The sequence below is a fragment of the Convolutriloba macropyga genome, chromosome 7 (genome assembly GCF_964194025.1).
Source record: "Convolutriloba macropyga chromosome 7, txConMacr16.3, whole genome shotgun sequence".
Taxonomy (NCBI): domain Eukaryota; kingdom Metazoa; phylum Xenacoelomorpha; order Acoela; family Convolutidae; genus Convolutriloba; species Convolutriloba macropyga.
The window spans coordinates 45741368-45760471 of record NC_134474.1 but is presented as its reverse complement, the minus strand read 5'-3'; the positions used below and the strand labels follow the sequence as shown (position 1 = coordinate 45760471).

At 32.5% G+C, this 19104-nt stretch overlaps 1 protein-coding gene and 1 long non-coding RNA gene across 2 annotated transcripts in view; both read left to right on the top strand.

Annotated features, from left to right (window-relative positions):
• Positions 1–10291, top strand: part of LOC142342316 (uncharacterized) — a 34951-nt gene extending 24660 nt beyond the window's left edge. Inside the window, exon 2 of the long non-coding RNA XR_012759166.1 lies at positions 9542–10291. This is a non-coding gene — a long non-coding RNA (uncharacterized LOC142342316). The remainder of the gene's footprint in view (positions 1–9541) is intronic.
• The window catches only part of LOC142342913 (uncharacterized), a 486697-nt gene that overhangs the window by 123025 nt on the left and 344568 nt on the right, over positions 1–19104 (top strand). The gene's annotated exons all lie outside the window — the stretch shown is intronic.

The window sequence follows — 19104 nt, the reverse complement described above, 5'->3', positions numbered from 1 at the left end:
TTGATGGGTCTGACGGTGAGATTCGATCTGCAATACTTCGAACAAACGAAGGACTTTACAAGAGATCTGTTGTAACGCTCGCCCCTGTACTACAAAGAACCGATGTTTTTGCTGTGGAAAACAGGGCCGGCGATGTGATGACTGAGCCTATTGATTCCACAACCAAATTGAATAGCGCTTCCAAGCCATTTAAAGCAGTGAAGTTAGAATAGCATGACAAGCGAACTTTAATGCTACATTCTTTGGAAGCCATATCGGTTTTATCACTTTGTTAAACTTTTGTATTCGGTAACTATTTTTAGTACGTAATTGTCATAAATGAAGTTAAAATGAAACTCAAACTCGAAATAAACTGTTGTTGCCACATGTTCACATGTTCACAATCACACAAAATGAGCTCAAATTGAGCAAGGATACACATTTTTGTATGCCAGATTCAATGAATATATCATTTTTTATACCAATTCAGAGAGTTCGGGGCACCGTATAAGTTATTCTGAACCCCACACTCCGTGTATTCAGAAAATTTGGCAACATAATGATCTACAACTTATTAGAGATGCAATTTTGACATGCATAACAATTGACTACAGCATAAAAGGAGATTGCAAAGCTAAGAAAAACCAATTGAAATTTGCAATTTTGGGTATATTAAACTGACATGCAATGCATATGTTCTGAAATCTTTTTTCTGAGGTACAAAGTTCCCAAATGAGAAAAACTTTGAGCAAAGCATAAAGTTGTTTTTTTTTTACTTTATGCGAAAACGAATCGCCCGATCCTTGACGCCATTAAATACCTCCAGTTTGTAGAGTGAGGCACAACAAAGTGTATGTACAGACACACTTGCAATCTGGAACCAATCGGGAACCCACACCAATCGGGAACCCAAACAAGCTGGCCAATCGGGAACCCACACCAGAGGAGACACAGGTTCTCAACCACCTTCTAGCGCTGCAATCCCACAGCAAAATCAATCTGTACCCTAGTGCACAAGACAAGGAATTTCTTGAATTCTTATACAATAGGGCCCCTGATTTTGACCCGCAGATGGAATTTTGACATGTAAACCGACGTGACTATAAGCATAAAAGAAGCTAGCAAAACTACCAAAAATCAGTTCACTTTCTATATTTTTGTTATTTTAAGCCGACATACAGTGTATTTTGAAGCCAATTTCTTGAGTGCTAAATTATTTGTTATTATGTCCAGTTTTTGTAGATCACCTTAGTGATTGTACTGTTTTAACTAACTTTGAATTGTTGAAAAGAGAATTAATTTTAATATTCTCAAAATTTTTTTTTCTGAGGAACAAAAGTCTTATCTGAGAGAAACTTTGTGCAAAGCATAAAGTTGGTTTTTGTACCAGCTTTTATGAAATCTATGAAAGTTTTGATTTTGAAATCAATTGAGAAACAGAAAATTGTAAAATGAATCAGATTCAAAGGATCTGAATTTCTTTGAAAGCGTCCCCTTAAAGAGGAGATTCGCTGAAAATTTGATATTCACATGATAGGTACTTGAAGTCGTCCTTAAAAAATTGTTCGGAGCCAATTTCCTAACTTCAATTTTTAACTTGAGTTTTTTAAAACACGAAGATCATATTGTTTCAATTTGAATTATTTTGATTTCTGAGCGAAACAAGTCGTTAAACAGCAAAGCTGAACAATTATTTATTTAAAGTTGTTGAGTGTCAAAAATGCAACGTTGTTTTACTGTATAGCGGATAATACAGTTCAGGAAGTAAATGCAACAACAGTATATCCTCTCAATATCCAGATAAGATCTAAACCGCTGAAACCAACTGGGTTGTGTAGAAAACGTTCTTTGTCTTTGATAGGAAAACAACCGTTACACTTGTAGCTTCCTGATTATGTCAGTTGCTACAGAATTTATAAACATCTCATCTCTTGCATAATGGTTGTCAGCTGAACCCGCAAAAGATCTTAAAACCTTTGCCAATGAGCCACTTCCAGTAATTGGTATGACGCAAACTCCAGTAGCAAGAAATTGTTGGCCAACCGGGGGCGGTGAAATTTGCTGGTCCGAGCTGGTCTATAAATTTTCATTGGCCGGTATATTTGTGATCGGCTTAACATCTCAGTCCCCCAAACTCTAAACCCTATTGAAGGCAGTATGATCAAAAATATCACTAAATTGTACATTCATAATTAGAATAGCAAAACATTTTCCAAACTGAAATTCATGCATTGCAGTTCTAAACTGCAAGTTGTCATATGAATATTTTACAAACGATTTCAACCTAAGCACCGAAATGGTAGACGGTACCTATTATATTACAGTGATGAGTTCATAACAAAATAATAAAATTACAAAAGAGGGATACAAAGAAAAAGTAAACAATTGTTTAGTTCTTCTACGTTTGCCTTTTGTTGTTTGCTTTTTGTTGACTTGTTAATTGATTCTACATCACAATTTATTACGAACTACGAAACTGAGCCATCTGAAAAAAAATTCTACAATAGATCTCAAATATGCCTGTAGTGTATTAAATTTCCATATCGATACCGCAAAGCACTGTAAATTTAATATTGTAAGTGGTGATATGACCGGAACGTATCGACTCAAAACTGGCTTTCATGGACCCACAAACATGCCTATCGAGTTACAGAAAGCCATGGATTATACTATTATAGGCCTTCAAAGCACTTTCTGCTTGCTTGATGATGTCTTAACTGTAATTAAAGTGCCCGATGAATGTCATTTAAAATCATTTACAGATTTCCTCACATAAATTGATGCAAAGAATTTTCAAATAAACCTACCAAAATGCCAATCTGCCAAACCAGAAATGTGGTGGTTAGCTTAGAACATAAGCTAGTAAAGAATTCCCTCTATCAATCTGATATTGATGTTCTTGTACTCAATCCACCTAATACACTTAAAAAAACTTGGGTTCCTTCCTCGGTTCCGTACACTATATCAAAAATTTTTTCAAACTAAGCTCATCTTTGACGTCCTTCAAGACCATTTTTTCGCAAAGCGGTAACAAATAATTGGACTAAAGAACCCTTTACTCACTTTAATGCCTATAAACTCGCATTGCAAATCATACTGTAAATGCTCACTACATAGCTCAACTCGATAAACGTGTTAAATGTGATTCCTCTCGCTTAGTCTTCGGAGCAGTTCCTGAGCAACCAACAGCCGATGGATGGAAACCCATATGATTTGCTTCTAGTTTCTTAAACTCAAATGAGGAAAGGTATAGTATAAAAGAGATGGAATTATTCGGTGTAGTTTGGTCAGATGAGTATTTTAAAATTTACCTATAAACTAAAAAGTTTTTAGTCATATCAGAGGATGGAGCTCTTTTTTCCATTTGTAAAGAACATCATTCCACCTAATTGTATTATAGCCGTTCATCACGCCTCTTACTATTCCAATTCAAAATAGAGCAATTACACGGAGGATAAATAAGTTTTGTGGACTATATCTTCCGAACATACCAAACAGAAAAAATTATCTCAAATCGCAGAAAAGGATTTTTAATCGTTACACTATTAAACCTTCAACCTGACGCCAATATATTACAAGCCAAAAAAAATATTTCCGCAATCAACTTAAAGAGTTTTTGGATACGAAATCTTATGCACAAATCACTACTGCAAAACAACATAATCATCTTTTTGACACTTTAAATATTGATCATCCACCGCCTGTACATTTAACTCAAGATTTAATTCCATTTGCAGAGCAAGTTACTACTTGTAAAACAACTAAAAACATGTCCTTTAATGCAAATATAAATAATGCACTGCAGGTATGCTTGTTTCAAAATAATCCGTAACCCGCTCGGCGAAATACCACTTCCAATTCAAACACACTTAACAGCGTTAATTTAGGTACCCTTTGTTAATTGCAAATACGCTGGACTCAAAATATATTCACACTTGCCCAGCAAAACACCGTTTCGAATAGAAAGCTAAAAATTTCTCGTAATTAGATACCCATTTTTCGTCTGCTGTTTATTCGCACTCAAATAACCCGTCATTCACTGCTTATGTTGCAAATAAAAATTCTTCGACACTGCTAAACAGTAATTCATTACCAAATTTAGCGACGCAAAACAATATACAAACATCTGCTGCTTTGCTAAATTCATTAGAGTTTCAAGAAATAAACAAAGCTACACTGTCAATTAAATCCAAATCAATTGTCAAATCATATAATTAAAATATCACGAATAGTTCATATGCTCAATTGTTAAATAATAATGAAAGAGATTTTTGCCTATTTCAGCTTTCAAAATCAGTCGAATATTTGTTCAGTAAATCGAATTTTCAAAACCTCTATCAAGATTAATCAAGCATCAGCCATGTTTAGCAAATCTTTGCCCAAAACCACATCTCAATCCTCACCCCGAGTATCATTTACAAAGGTTACTGCACTCAAGATGCCCCACCAATCACCTTCCAATTATAATCTAAGTACTTCATGACAGAGTCCTTAAGTTCAATCATTTGAAAAGGTTATGGGGAAAATCTTTAACAAAAAATTGATAGCTTCCCTAAACAGTAAAGACACAGTATTTAAAAAAATCCGAGACTGCATACTACGCAACGATAAATCCAGGCTAAAACAATTCAGCCCTTACCTCCAGTCTTCCTGGCGTGACCTTTATGTCAGTAGTGGTTATGATTGCATGGACGAAAAGGTCACCATTCCCCATGCACCAAAAGACAGGCTAATGGAAATTGCTCATCCAAGTCGTCCGGCCAGCTGGGAGATGGTTTGTATGGCAAAAAATGGAGGTGGTTCTACATGAATTGCGAACTCTTTGTTTGTTACATGATTGCCAACTCTGCACGGCGATTGATAAAAGCCTTAAATCAATTACAACCGCCAAGCAGTTGCAACCTCATAAATCATGTATAGTACCCAATCATAAAACGCAAATAGATTTTGCAAGTTCCATTCATAGTTAGAAAGAACATGAAAGTTACATAATGAAATGTGTTGATTGATTTTCCAAATACCCATCCGCAGAAATTTTTGAGAACTCACTGTCTCATTTTAAAACACTATTGCATGAAAAAAATATAAATTTAATCTCATCTCGAGCAGATGATCATTCGGAAATTGGTCTAGTAGAACTACTTATTTGTACAATTAAACAACGTCTTGCAAGATTTAAAAAAAAGAAATAAATTCCTTTGATATTAAAGCAGAACTTTTATTAAAAATGAACCATCTCCGCATATGCAGTCGAGAAACATATGGGATCACGTCTTGCGAATCACATTTCGGTCGCCGTGCTAACACCCCACTTAGCAATAGCAGTACTTTACCAATTATTTTGATTTAAGTTATGACAAAAAACCTAATCACTATTTAGACAAATAGACCGTAACTCCTCAAGAACTTCCGCCTGAAGACCACTGGAGGCACTATAGGAGAGATATTAGCTTAAGCAGAACATTTGGAAGGCATCTCAAGGGGCTCAGAACAAGAAACGCGAGGCAGAGGACGAAAAAAACCCAGATTGTTTTGAATGTCAAATGTAAATCGGGCCATACCTTTGAAAGAGTCTGCTGTACAAATCAAACTGGCAACAAACGACGTCCACGAAAACGATCTGAAAAAACTCTGACTGGCCCGTATGAAGTGTTGGTCCCAGATTTTGTTGCGCAATAAGCGAGCCAATGCAGATCAGTGATTAACGAAGAGGGAAAATTTCGCGTCACAGTTATGTTTAGTGACTCAGCGAAATTCGGGACTCGAGAATCAACAGGTGATGGCTCCCGTCTTCTAGCAAAAACAACTGAGTCTAAAATTGCCAGGCACATCAAAGAGTTTACGCGATTACAAAAAAAGATCGTAAAATGAAACATCGTAAACGTGACAACTGGAGCGTTGTTTGATTCACCAAATCGAATATTTCACGCTTAATGCGAGTGCGCATGCCAAAAATACCAATCAATGTTACCCCTCAAAACAAAAAAAAATGAATTTCTCGCTCTTACACTCGAATAGTCAATATTTACAGCGCCACAAACTAGAATCTCTTAGGAACTAATATTTCCTACCAGATCAGCACCCCCGGGAAGACCTACAACAAATTCACCCTAGATTAGGCAAACGATCAAAAAAGAGCCATAAAAACTACGGATTTGACCAGGACAACTCATCTGGAGAGCCTACATTCTCCTGCTCTCCAAATTGGTTACACTCTGAGCGCGAAGACGAGCAGTGACATTGAGTCCTTCCAAACATCAACAATACAATCGATCATCCACACCGCTGCTCAATTGGAAAAGACCTCCACCAATATCTTTTGCCTGTCATTGGTACTGTCTCATCTACAGACCTGGGAATTTGTCCTGCGGTTCATAGTCCTGATGAAAACAAGAATATAAATGAGCAAAGCCACAAATTGATTATAACTAGACATAAACACAAAATTCATTTAATTTATGAAATATCTCTAATGATCGTAACCATTACATATATTGATAATTGTTTTATAACTGATGATTAAGTGGTAATATGCTATCAGTTTTGTTAATGAAAAAATAATCATTATTGCAATTTTCAAATTTGTGAAAAAAGGGGGAATGCCAATATTATTATTTTATCCAGTTCAGGAAAATTGATATACGATGTACTTATTTCAACGATGTACTCAATTCATTGATGTACTTAATTTCTTTGAAGGCCAGTTATCATAAAGTCATGTTTAGTTCATTTGTACCCCCGAGTTAACTTATATTGTTCACTCACGTTTGTGCTGTTCATATTCCTGCAAGTTGTTTTCATCCTCAAGCTTAGCAGACACGACTTATAGAACGAATTCGCGTAGCAAATCAATCTATTAAATATTGTGAAAAGAACGCACCAAGCGAAAAAACAATCTAAAAGAGTGAAAACTAACTCAAATCTCAAGATCAAGTACATAATTTTGTTTGTTAGCGTCAAATTTGTAGGCATCTTGTTCTAACTGCATACAATTTTGACTTTTCGCAAAAATTTCTGCAACACCCAATTTGTTTTTTTTTGTTTTTGTGAACTGTTTTATTGTCTACATTGTAAATTACCCTTGAGATAATTGTTCTGATTTTGCTGCGAACTAAATATTCAGCTTTGCAGATCAGAATTTTGAAGCGCTTAAAATGCCTAAATTTTTTATGTTAAAACAATGACACTTTGTTTGAGTTGTGTAAAATGACTCAAAACTGCACGTCTAAATCAGACAAAAACATGTTCACTATGCCCTTGAGTAACTCTGGACCCATTTCCAATATCCTAGAAATCTCTTTTTGTAAACTTAAGGTAAAAAAATTATTGAAGTCCGATATAATTCGATAACTATTTTTTATTTCTCAATTTGTTTCAATAACAACACCAACGAGACTGTGCCAGACTTCGTTAATTCTATTAACAATAGTTGTCTCCGGCCTTTGCACACTTTTTACAAGGTTTTTAAGAACTTCGGTACTCGAAAAGAATAATTCAAAATATCATAATTATTTCCTTTTTCAAGAGCTCAAAGTTCAAAGTTCTACAATCAATTTTTTTTATAGAAATAAAACACAGTAAAGAGTATTTTGACGCTATAGAATTGTGTTTGAGTACGCGGTATACGTTATTTTGCTTAGTGACAATTATGGAGATTCGAGTACTTTTTCGTAGTTTTTGAAATGCCTTTCAACGGCTAGATACTTAATTATAAATGTCAGAATTGTACATTTGGTTGGCTGTAGATAAGGATGTCGACAGAATGCAGACAATTTCTCAAAACGTAACTTTTTTGGTTTAAAAATTAACTATTTGGAGAAACTTCAACCATATGCAGATTTTGACGATTGTTCTGAACTGGAAATAGATTTCTTCGTAAACGATTGATGAAGAATTTGATGCAAAATCGTAATTTCTTCCTTTCTTATGCTGCGTATAAGTCACAAAACTAATTTGATGGTAGTCTAGGCAGTTCAAATTAAAACTTTGTCTCATTCATGTTGTTAACGCACTAAATATAGTTACCTCTTAACTTCATTGATGGTCGTGAACAAATTTACCGGGCTTTGATTGTAAAAAGCGTTAAATTTTATTAGTTTTACTACACTCTAACTCTACTGTTTAATCCCCCTTGAGTGCTTTCGTTCATTTAATAAGCTCGGCACCAACAAAATTGCTTTACTATGTTTGTCAAACCTTTACAAAGTTGCAGAAACAATACTTCAAGAATTTTAATGAGTCTTTCTTTATAAAATGACAATTTGTGGAACAACTAAAAACTCTAATTTAATTTCCAAAGAATTCATTTAACCTGATTCTTCGATCTACTTTGAGAATGGATTTTATTAAAACCATGCCTCGTGGCGGGTTCAATTGCGAGATTGTTTTTTATGTTCCACATAATTTTCAATCCACATATTGGCCTTTTTCGAGTTTATATATTTACCTTCAAGCTGTTAAAATTATTAAGAGCGTATTAAATTTTTTGAGCTGCGACTCAGCAATTTCTATGAATTAATTGGTTTTATTGTTTTAATTACGATTGTAAAGATTGTGCGTGTTACATTTCAGACCATTGTTTCCTTTAGTTTTGTGAAAAAAATTCAATAGTTTTCTGAAGGTTCCTCAAGAAATAGTTTTAGGGGATAAACTCTATTTTTTTGATCGTTTTGTTTTTTGAACGTCAATTATAACCAAACTCCAATCACAGTTTGACTTGTAAAATAACAAACAGACAATTAAATTTACTTCTAAAATATTGTTACTTGAAAATTTAAACACTTCTGCTATTTTCAGGTCGCAATGATAATTTAATAACTGCTTGCATGACAAAAAACATCAGAGGAAAAACAGTTGATTTTCAAAATTAAAAGCAAGATACTTACGTCTACATGATATATATTGACATGATTGTTTTTTATTCTCGGGGTATGCTCTCATGATTTTCTTAAACCAGAAACCTAATGTCAGCTAATGTTATTTTCGTTTTTGATGACGAAATATTGGGTGTGATTTCTCTTGATTGACCAGTTTACGATACACAAGGGCGTTCATTTTATGGTCGCATTTTATAGTGTATCAGTAAAATGATAATAAACAACAGTTTTATTGTGAACAAATCCATCATTAAGTTTTAGTCTTCAATTTCAAAGAATGGCTAGTCCAGCATTTATGATGCCGTACATGATTGAAGGCGATGAACATTGCTTCCAAGGCTATCAAAATTTTTCATCACAGTTTGATTTTTATTGCATTTTTTCTATATTTAATATTTAGGGTGCTCAAAATGAGAAATGATTGTGACATGATAGGTTATGTTATCGAGACAGGTAAGGTTACGGTTGTTATTTCGATCAGCTACCACTCAATCAATCTAAAATACTCTCTCTGAATTAACAAAAAATGAAATATTAATAACAACAACCCACATACTTATTAAAACTTATTTTATCAACTTACACTTAATATTCGTGCTTGTATTTCTACCATCGTAGCATTTATAACAGCAAAAACATAACCAATTTTCTAGTTATAAATTCTTGAAACTCTTATTTTGTTTCAGATCTCTACAGTAATCAAACAAGCATTTTTATCTGAAGCAAAAATCAGCCACAACCTCGTTCATACATATATAGCTGAAAATGTTTTTGACAATGAGCAAAATCGGAGATGTCACGATTGTAAACAACCATCAGTTTCTCTTTATCCTCCTGACATTATCAGTTCTTCCAGCTATAATTCAAACCCTGCAGCAAAAACGAGATTCCGATAGAGTTGTCATGACCAATCGTGGTGTTCCTCAAGGTTCATTCGTTGATTCCTTGGGAAAAAGATCAGGTCCCGAATTCTTCCGAGATTCGTCAATGCAACCATCCAACCTCCAACATTTCCAGCCAACCAAAACCGATTCGACCAACTTTCAATGGGTACCCGTCAACGAGTATGTCGATCAACCGCCACGAAGTCGTTATTTCGACTTTCCAAAAAAGGAAATGCTAAGCAAAATGACATCCGAACCGAGAGCTGAAAAACCAAACGAATTGCAAACGACGAGATATGTGTTGTCTAGAATTATAGAAGCGCTTCAGAGGAAAGAAAACTCGCGCAGAAATGATTTCCCATTTTGATTAAAAGCGCAATGAATCAGTGGAAATCAAGCCGATAATCAAAACTCGCACACAGCTTACATACCACGGAACATTCGACATACATATGTGTAGGCTTATTTGATGAGGTTTCACTATTCGGTTTATAAATAACTAAATGCAATTCTGTAATTCTGAATGTAACAAAATTACAATTTTCAGTTTGATGGCTTTTCTATTCCAGGCTCATGTTGTTTATAGTTTCAATTGACCCAAACAAAAGGCGTTGCGTGGCAGACAATGTTCCCTCATTTCAATTTGAGAACATACAATAGATCAAAAAATTGGGATTTACATGAGCACGGATTTGTAGTGCAGCTAATTGACATCATCTGTTTTTTTTAATGAAAGCCAGGTCTACAAAATGAAAAATTGACAAATTGGGAAAATACAGAGAAGGAAGTAAAAAATGGAAAAGGGCAATATAGAAAGCGGGGAAAAAGTTAAACAATAAGATGGGAAAATCTAAAAAAAAGACGTTTGTGCAATGTTGATTTGTGAATGATTTCCTTATACTTGCCTAATACTTTGTGTACTATTTCTAACAATGGACAATTATTTTGGAGTCAGTATACTACCATCACAGTCTTATGAACTGAAATTCTTTCATACTCCATGTATATTTTCAATTAAAGAGTTATAGATGGCATAGAGACTGCCTTCTGAATTCTTGCAATATTTTGTCTTGTTTATCGAGAGAAATGCTAAAATTGAACAGCTTAAAAGATTTTTGAAATTATCTTCTGACCAAAAGCTATTTGTTGGATCTTAATTAGTGATTTTTAGTAAGCTTTTGATGGTTGGTCTTAAACTTTATCACATTTTTTTAAAATCATATTCCTCAAAAATTTGACAAACAAATGTAGATTGGTCTCAGTTAAAAATACTGTCAGCTAACTGCACGGAATTAGCAATTCCTCAAGCGCTTCCCTCTCTCTTCAACAAATTTAGAGAATTCAATTGTTCTGGGACGCCGTTTTTTTGAATCGATCTTTCTTCAGAAAATTTTCAGTTTTTTACTACAATAAGTTATCAAACTTTTATTGGACAGGCATTTCAAAATATTTGAAAAAGCGAGTAGTTCAACAATACCAATCTTTAAATCCCGATTAACCCATCATACGACTTTCCTTGATTTCATACAAGTCAGATTTGATTCTTGGTAATCTTACAAAGTCACATTGGATTTGTATGATCTCGTGGTTGTCACACAAATATCAAATATGATTTCCTGGAAATCTCAAAGGAATTATACAAAACTTTTAAAACGGAAAAATTTGTTCTGTATAATCTTCATTTGCACGAGCAATTGCAAAATTTTCTTCAAAATTGTACAATACGTATGTGCCCCATAAAATATCTGCTGGTGCAATAAATGTCTGCTTTATGTAGTCATACGTCATTGCATGTTCACTCTGCCGTTTGACCCTATATTTGCTGCAAAACAATGATTGTATTTTGAAAAAACTATTTGAACAAGATTTTGATGTTGATTGCAAAATTTTTGTTCACGTTATATAAACAAAATTTCATAGTTATAACTTTTTTTTCAGAGATTATCCAAAGTTTTCTCATATACATAGACTTAACTTTTTATGTAGTGCCCAATTTGGCAAAAAATTAATGCTCTGCAGGTTCTTTTGACTCATCACAAAACGATAACGGGAAATTACACGTGTGATTCTCTATTGATAAATATAAAAACGTAATAGGAACAAAAAAAACGCATTGCCGACAATCATAATTAGCAATTTATCAATTTCTTTGAAATCAAGCAGTAATCATTTATGATTTCTTTGGCTTCATTGAAGCATCGTACTAAGAGATCAAGTATGGACGTTTTGAAATCATATGAGACCCATCAATATGGATTTCTGTTATCATTGCGGAAGACGCCAGAGTTTTTCAATGCTTATTCTTAAGATATATTTTTTCTGCTCTGCAACTTGAAAACTAATTAATTTCTAACTTTTACCTCTTCCTTGGTATCTATTGTCAATAGTGGTTATATTCGTTTTATGATAATTGAAGTCAATCATAGAACGCAAACTGAATTATCTTTTTAATAACACTGAATCGTTAACCAGGGCATGAGAATTTTTTGGATTGCCTTAAAATTTAGTTCATTTTCGGCTGAAATGGTTTATTAATGTTCAACAGTTCGTTTATGTTTTCAATGTCTTTTATTCCAGAAGATTTCATGAAGATTCCTGAAAGGCAAATAGTGTATTTTTGCTATGTAGTTATTTGTGGGCTTAGATTCAATCTTTCGGTTCCCTCGACGCCTTTTCTTCCAGAAATGATCGAATTTTCATTAGGATATCTTCCTCGAATTTCTAACGCTCTTTTGATCTGTTCAGCTTTTCTCCGCACTTGCGTTCAGCCAAGTTTTGACTGGGCTCATCGATGATCGATGGAATTATTAGAGTATCTGATATCGGCCCGGAACCAGTTGTTTTACTAATTTAGCTAGTTGTTTTATTGCAGAATCCTTTTTTCAGATTCTGTATATCTATCGTTCTTCTAGGTGCTGTGACTGTCATTTGAGTTTTTTATATGTATCGTTTTGTGGGTATACTCAACAACTTATAACTTCATTATTTCAGCTTTTTTGAAATTGCCACTGACATAAATATTTTGAAACAATTTATCTGTTAAAAACGTTAAAGAATTTTTTAAATTTGCCGTTTTTTTTTCCACCAGCGCTTTCAAACACTATAGTTTTACATAACTTTTAGCAGCGTAAAGAATTCCGTGAGTAACTCATAACGCTCTTTAGTGTATTAAATTTCATAAATAATTTTTTATTCAAATTGTGTGAATTTTCTCAAAGATTTTTCGTCGGTGCTTTTCATCACAACTGGTACAAATCCGGGGCTCCAAGATGTCAAGTTTGATTAACCCAGAGTTTTACTTACCAAAGGTGATTAAAATAAAACAGTTTACGATTGGTAGACAGCAAGCACTGTAAATCAATGATTCAATAAAGAAAAAAAATACTGTCATTATCAAACTGGATTAAGTTATCAGAGTTTTTAAGAAAATTGAACTTTAGGAGCCGCCTCAACGCATCATACCAGATCAAATGTTGCAACCATTAGTTCATTTTGGTTTTTAACATAGCTGATTACAATTTGAAAGATGATTTCAAAATTTTCCCTAATCTAATCAAAGGTTAGCATCAAATTGCAGAAATTTGACATTTCGGAAAAGACGCAATGAAATTTTGATTATTAGGTCGTCGTGACATCTAATTGCAGCTATTTTTCATCATTGTGCTGTAGTTACTTCTAAAATTATAACAATCTCACTCTAAGTTGGCAACAAAAAAGATTATAAAAAAATCATGATAAACAAATCCACCAATAATTGGCTATAATTTCAAAAAATAGTTGTCAATACCGACTTTAGTTAGATTATATTTCGTTACTGTGTTTAAATATATTTTTTACTTGGGTTTTTACTATGACTCGAACTCTTTGATGATAGCATTTAATAGACCTTTCAGGGCGAAATTTGGAGAACTGTTCTCCAGTTAGTCTGGACCTATTGAGCTTCAGTTCTCCATATATGCTGAGCATTATAAGCTTCCAGAAAATTTGGATCTGAAGAGCTCGAATAATAACATCGTCTTGTTTGTTCTCGAAAAGAATCAAAATAGGCAATGTTAAAGATCAGTTTCTGGAAAAATTGGCTATGATTTTAAAACAACATTAGTGAAAGAGCATTTCAACATTTTTCCCAATCATATCATAATTTCGTAATTGCCAGAATATTTTCAATTACTCATTGTCAATGTGCAGTCATTTGATATTCGATTAATTTAGTACAGCCAATTCAATTCAGACGACTGAAACCACAACACAACAGGCATCTTCCACTTGTTCCGTCATCAGCGTCCATAGAAGTGAACTGACGTGCGCTCATCAGCCATCGAATTCTGACACGTGAATCCAAAAGACGGACGCCAGTAGTCCAGTATAATGTAGACCAATTTAAAAAATATATCACTCACTCACTCTGTTCGTTCGGATGTTATTTTCAAACAGATCCACGATCTGCCTTATGCTAGCGCTCGCTCATCTCTACGGGAATTCACCACTCAATGCTGCGCATCTTGCTGCCGCTTACTACTGCTACGCATAAAAAAATAAATGGATCTTAATATATATGTGTGAGCTTACTACTTGAAATATAATTGCTTCACCGCTCAATGCTGCGCATCTCGCTCTTGCTAACTACTCGGTACGCACACTAAAAATAATTTTTAAAAAAGTTAGAATTCAAATGCTCTTGCTTACTACTCGCTACGCGCTCTAAAATTAACAGAAATAGAAGCATAATTGAAAATATATGTTCACATAAAGATAAAAAATAGACTCACAAGCAAATAGTTTGAATGCCTGTGTATCCGCACTTTGACAGGCACATAATTTTGCAGTGAAATTTTGCGTACAGCAGTTAAAACGCAACCATTTTCTTTTTAGTTTCTCTCTGGAAGAAAACGATGCATGCTTGATTGACTTTAATTATGCTATGCAAACTAAGAATAATAACAATAATATAAATAGAACTATGGTTGAAAAAAAATGTTCACGTCTTGATAAAAAAATAGAATCATAATTGAATAAATATGTTCACATAATGATTAAAAATATAATCATAATTGAATAAATATGTTCACATAAATTAGCAAGCAAAAAAAACCTTAACGATTTTTTAATTTTAGATAACTTCATGAAAGAATTGTTTATGTCAGTCAGTTCACTATTTGAATCAATCAATTCTTCGGGAACACATGTAATTTTAAGATGGTATCATCTTACTGCTTCTAAAGCTAACTCAAAATCATTACAAAGAGTATCGATACAGAAAGTATAAGCCTCTGAACAAATTTTAATTGTTACCATAACAACTTCTTTATCATTTTTCATTCGATTAGCAGCAAATTCTAAAATATAAGCATCTTGTTTAACAGTTTTCATAACAATTACAATAATTTATTTATCATTTTTCAATTCATCAGATGCATATTCTAAAGCAAACCCACAGTGATTCACAGCTTTCATCATAAATTGTCTATCACATTTTAATTCATCAGATGCATATCGTAGAGCTTGTCCTTTTTCTTTAATGGCTGTTAAAACAATTTCTCTATCATTTTTAAAATCCTCAGATGCAAATTCCAGTGCATGCCCTTTTTGTGTAACAGCTTTCATAATATTCTAATGTTTAATTAGATCTTGATTGTTCATTTATTAGGAAACAATTTATTAAAATAATTTTTTAGTTCCAAGTAAAACATTCAAATTATATAGTAGCGTTTCATAATTCCATTTTCATTAGGAGATTGGTGTATTAGTTCATTAAGATTTACCTGAAATTCTTCAATTGGTTTAGTTTTTATTTCGCATAGTTCGCATGAATGTGAATCTACACATTCAATTCAATTCCTACCTTTGGATGGAAAAACAACACCGTTTTTCAATGATTTCTTCCAACTAATTGGAAAGTTACCATTCACTTTTTGACTTTATACATATCAAAACACTTTTTTTCTAATAATTTTTTAATATCTTCAAACTCTTTGGAAGTCTTCTTTTCAATAATGGTTTCAAATTCATTAATTGTTTAACAATATTTTATCTTAATAGGAGCTATAGAAAAAATCCAAAAAATATTCCACCACCAGCATAATCATTTTTCCTTGACATATGTCTTCTCCTACCATTTCATGTTCGTTTAGAATGTTCCATTGTTTCTTTACCATATATAATGAATCAAAATCTTGGTTATATATATATATATAATAAGTTTGGAATCCATCAAAAACTCGAATAAAATTATTAATAATACGTTTGCTATTACTTAGTATGAATGAGCCTAAATGTGATGGCATTGTATTTTTTTCAATTTCTGCGTCTACTCCTTCATCTAAACCTAGTTTAACAATATGATCACCATTTGACAACTTCCATTAATCTTTTACTCGATCGTCAAATTCAGTTTGCATCTAATGATCTCTTTTACAACAATACTCTTCATCAATATCTTTTCCAATAGTTTGTCCATAGAAGCTATTCATTATTAATTTAACCATTTTGCGTAAAATATCTTCACCTTCCGATTTATATTTTGATCTCCGATCGAAAAGTTTCTTGATGAAATTTCAGAATGGCGATATTTTGAAATTCTCTCTGAAAACACACCTTCATAAGTTTTTATAACTTTTCCTCCAATTTTTACTTTTTCTTCAATATCAAAACTCCTTAAAACATCTGTAATATATCCATTTCTTAAGCTATTAACTTCAATTTTATTCACTTCTTTTTGTTGCAATATGTTGTAGAATGATATCAGTTGGATTGTAATTTTTGATTTTGAAAATTAGTGACTTAAATTTCCTCATTTTAGAAATAAATTTGAAGTTTTCAACAATTGCGTCATTCATGTCTTGAGTGAAGGCATAACCAGTTTCAATTCTAGGATTTTCATTTTCAGGATTATACATAGCCTTATAGTATAAGATCGTAAGCATCAAAAGCCATTAATAAATCGTCTTGCTCTAATTGCCTTAACTTTATTGATATTGGTAATTCACTCAGTTTTGTTAATTTATCCATTTTTTTCGCTTGAATTTTTTATAATTGTCAAATTGCTATTTATGTTCTTTTTCAAATTTTAATTTAATCATGTTAATATTTGAAGTATATTCTTCGATAATCTCGTATTTGTTACTTTTGATGTTAAATTCTTCACTGATTATTAAAAAAATGTCATCTGAAATAGTAGATTGTTTCTGATTAAAAGCGCCAACTTTTCCTCCCTTGATTGATTGACTGACGAAGCGTCTTACAAATTTATCTGTGTATGAATAAGTTGCTTCATTGACATCTTTATCTAGTTTTGAGTTAAAGTAGTTCCAGACTAATGAAGGCAATGATAAACAATCTTTCACTTTAAACCCAGTGATAGATTGGAAATTCATTGAACATCTTGCTTATATAAAAACTAGTAATAAAATATCCATTTTCAAATAAGTTTCTCATTCTTCAAGTTGAAATTCCCATGTATCCACATAAATTTTGTTCTGATCAATTTCTTTTTTGAGAAGTGAAGATTGAAGTTTGTATGTTTCTCCTAATTTTTTTTAGTGAAGATTTCATATGATATTGGGGTTGACCCTTATGTTGTTTGGTACCTGTTGAATTTACATTAAGTACACCGTTGTAAATTTTTACATTAATAATCCCCTTTCCAATTTTGATCATGATTGTAATTCTACACCAATCTGGTAAGTTATTCAAAAGAATCCAATTTTCAAACCCGGACGCATCATGGGCAAGCGAATTCATATTCAACAGTGACTTGTTTTTGTAATTTTTGGTAATTTTTTTAGGCTCACCTTTCAAATCTTGAAGCTTTTTAAACATATCAGCTATACAATTTTCTTCTTCAAACATTTAAACATCATTCGAACATTTTTCAATTTCAGTCTCTGTTAAATCGCGGTTCCATATTTCTCGACCAGAAAGTTTTGATACGGGGTAATAACCAATAGCATAGGGTACAGCATTTCCTCTTTTGAATGTTTCAATATGCTAAACACAAACAATTTTAAGTTGACTTTCTACAATTTTTGGATTAAAAACATATTCTGCAAATTTATCTACGTTTTCATCATTCACAAAAATTGTTCTTTAATTTAAAATTGATTCCTATTTCTTCAACTGCGTTCCGCAAATAACGCAGAAATGATTAATATGAAGATGTAAACCTATTTTTCTAAATTTTACCGTAGAAGGAAGAATTTGTTTACACTTAAGATATTCTATTCCACATGTTTTAGCAAAAGGTAGAATTCTGGCAGTCGTCAAAACATTTTTCTTCGATCTTAACTACTAATAAATTCAAAATTTTCTTTTTTGTAGTCTTTTCCAGTTGAATAATTTTACATTTTGAGAAACAATTATTACATGTTGGAATAAAACAGCTTTATCCAGTATATTCTTCAATATCAAAGAGATGGTTGCTCCCCTTTCCAAACTTGCATCTCTGTACTGGTTTAAAATCGGGAGTTGAATATTCAATACTTTCACCATCGAAAATAACATCTTCACCGTCATATTTTTTTTCAATTTTTTTGAATATATGACTCAAAATTGATCATATTTCTAAATCGCGTATTGGTCTTCTTTTTTACTCCATTAATTAATGTGATATAACCATTTAAGTTAATTCCGTCTGTGATATTCATTTTTTCCTTAGTTTCGGAAATATTTAAGTTTTTATTTTTAGTTGTGTTAGCTTCTCCTAGGTTGAAAAATAATCTTAAATCAATATCTTCGTTTGTAGTTTGACTGTGAAGTCGATTTTGCGTTTCACTCACATTTAAAAATTGTCCAATGTCTAAATCAATAGCTTGGCTTTTTGAGTTTTGTTTGTTGTATTTCTTTTATTAGCGAAAAATTATTCAAATAACCTTTAAAATTAGAATCTTGAAAGAGATCGACTTGATAACCAAATATATCTACGTAATCAAAATGAAAAGCAGCTTTTTTAACTAAATCAACAAAACTATCTAATTAATTAGAATAAAAAATTAAAAAATTGTTACTATACACATAGAAATAGTACAATTATTCATCAGTAGAAATATCAGAATCAACACTAGAATCATCAGTAGATGAATCATCACTAGATGAATCATCACTAGATAAATCAGAATCATCAATAAAATCTAAATGAATTTCAAGGAAAGATTCATCACTCGATATTTCACTATCGCTATCTGTAGTTTCACCATCATTTACTATTGGATAATATCCCGTGAAACTCATTTATAAATAAAAAAATCCTGAGCAGTTATTTCAATATTGTTATCTTTATTCATAATAGTAAAAAATAAACCAAAACAATTAATATTAGCATAATATCTATCTATTAAGAACCACTTCATAAGTCATAAAGCTTCATATCC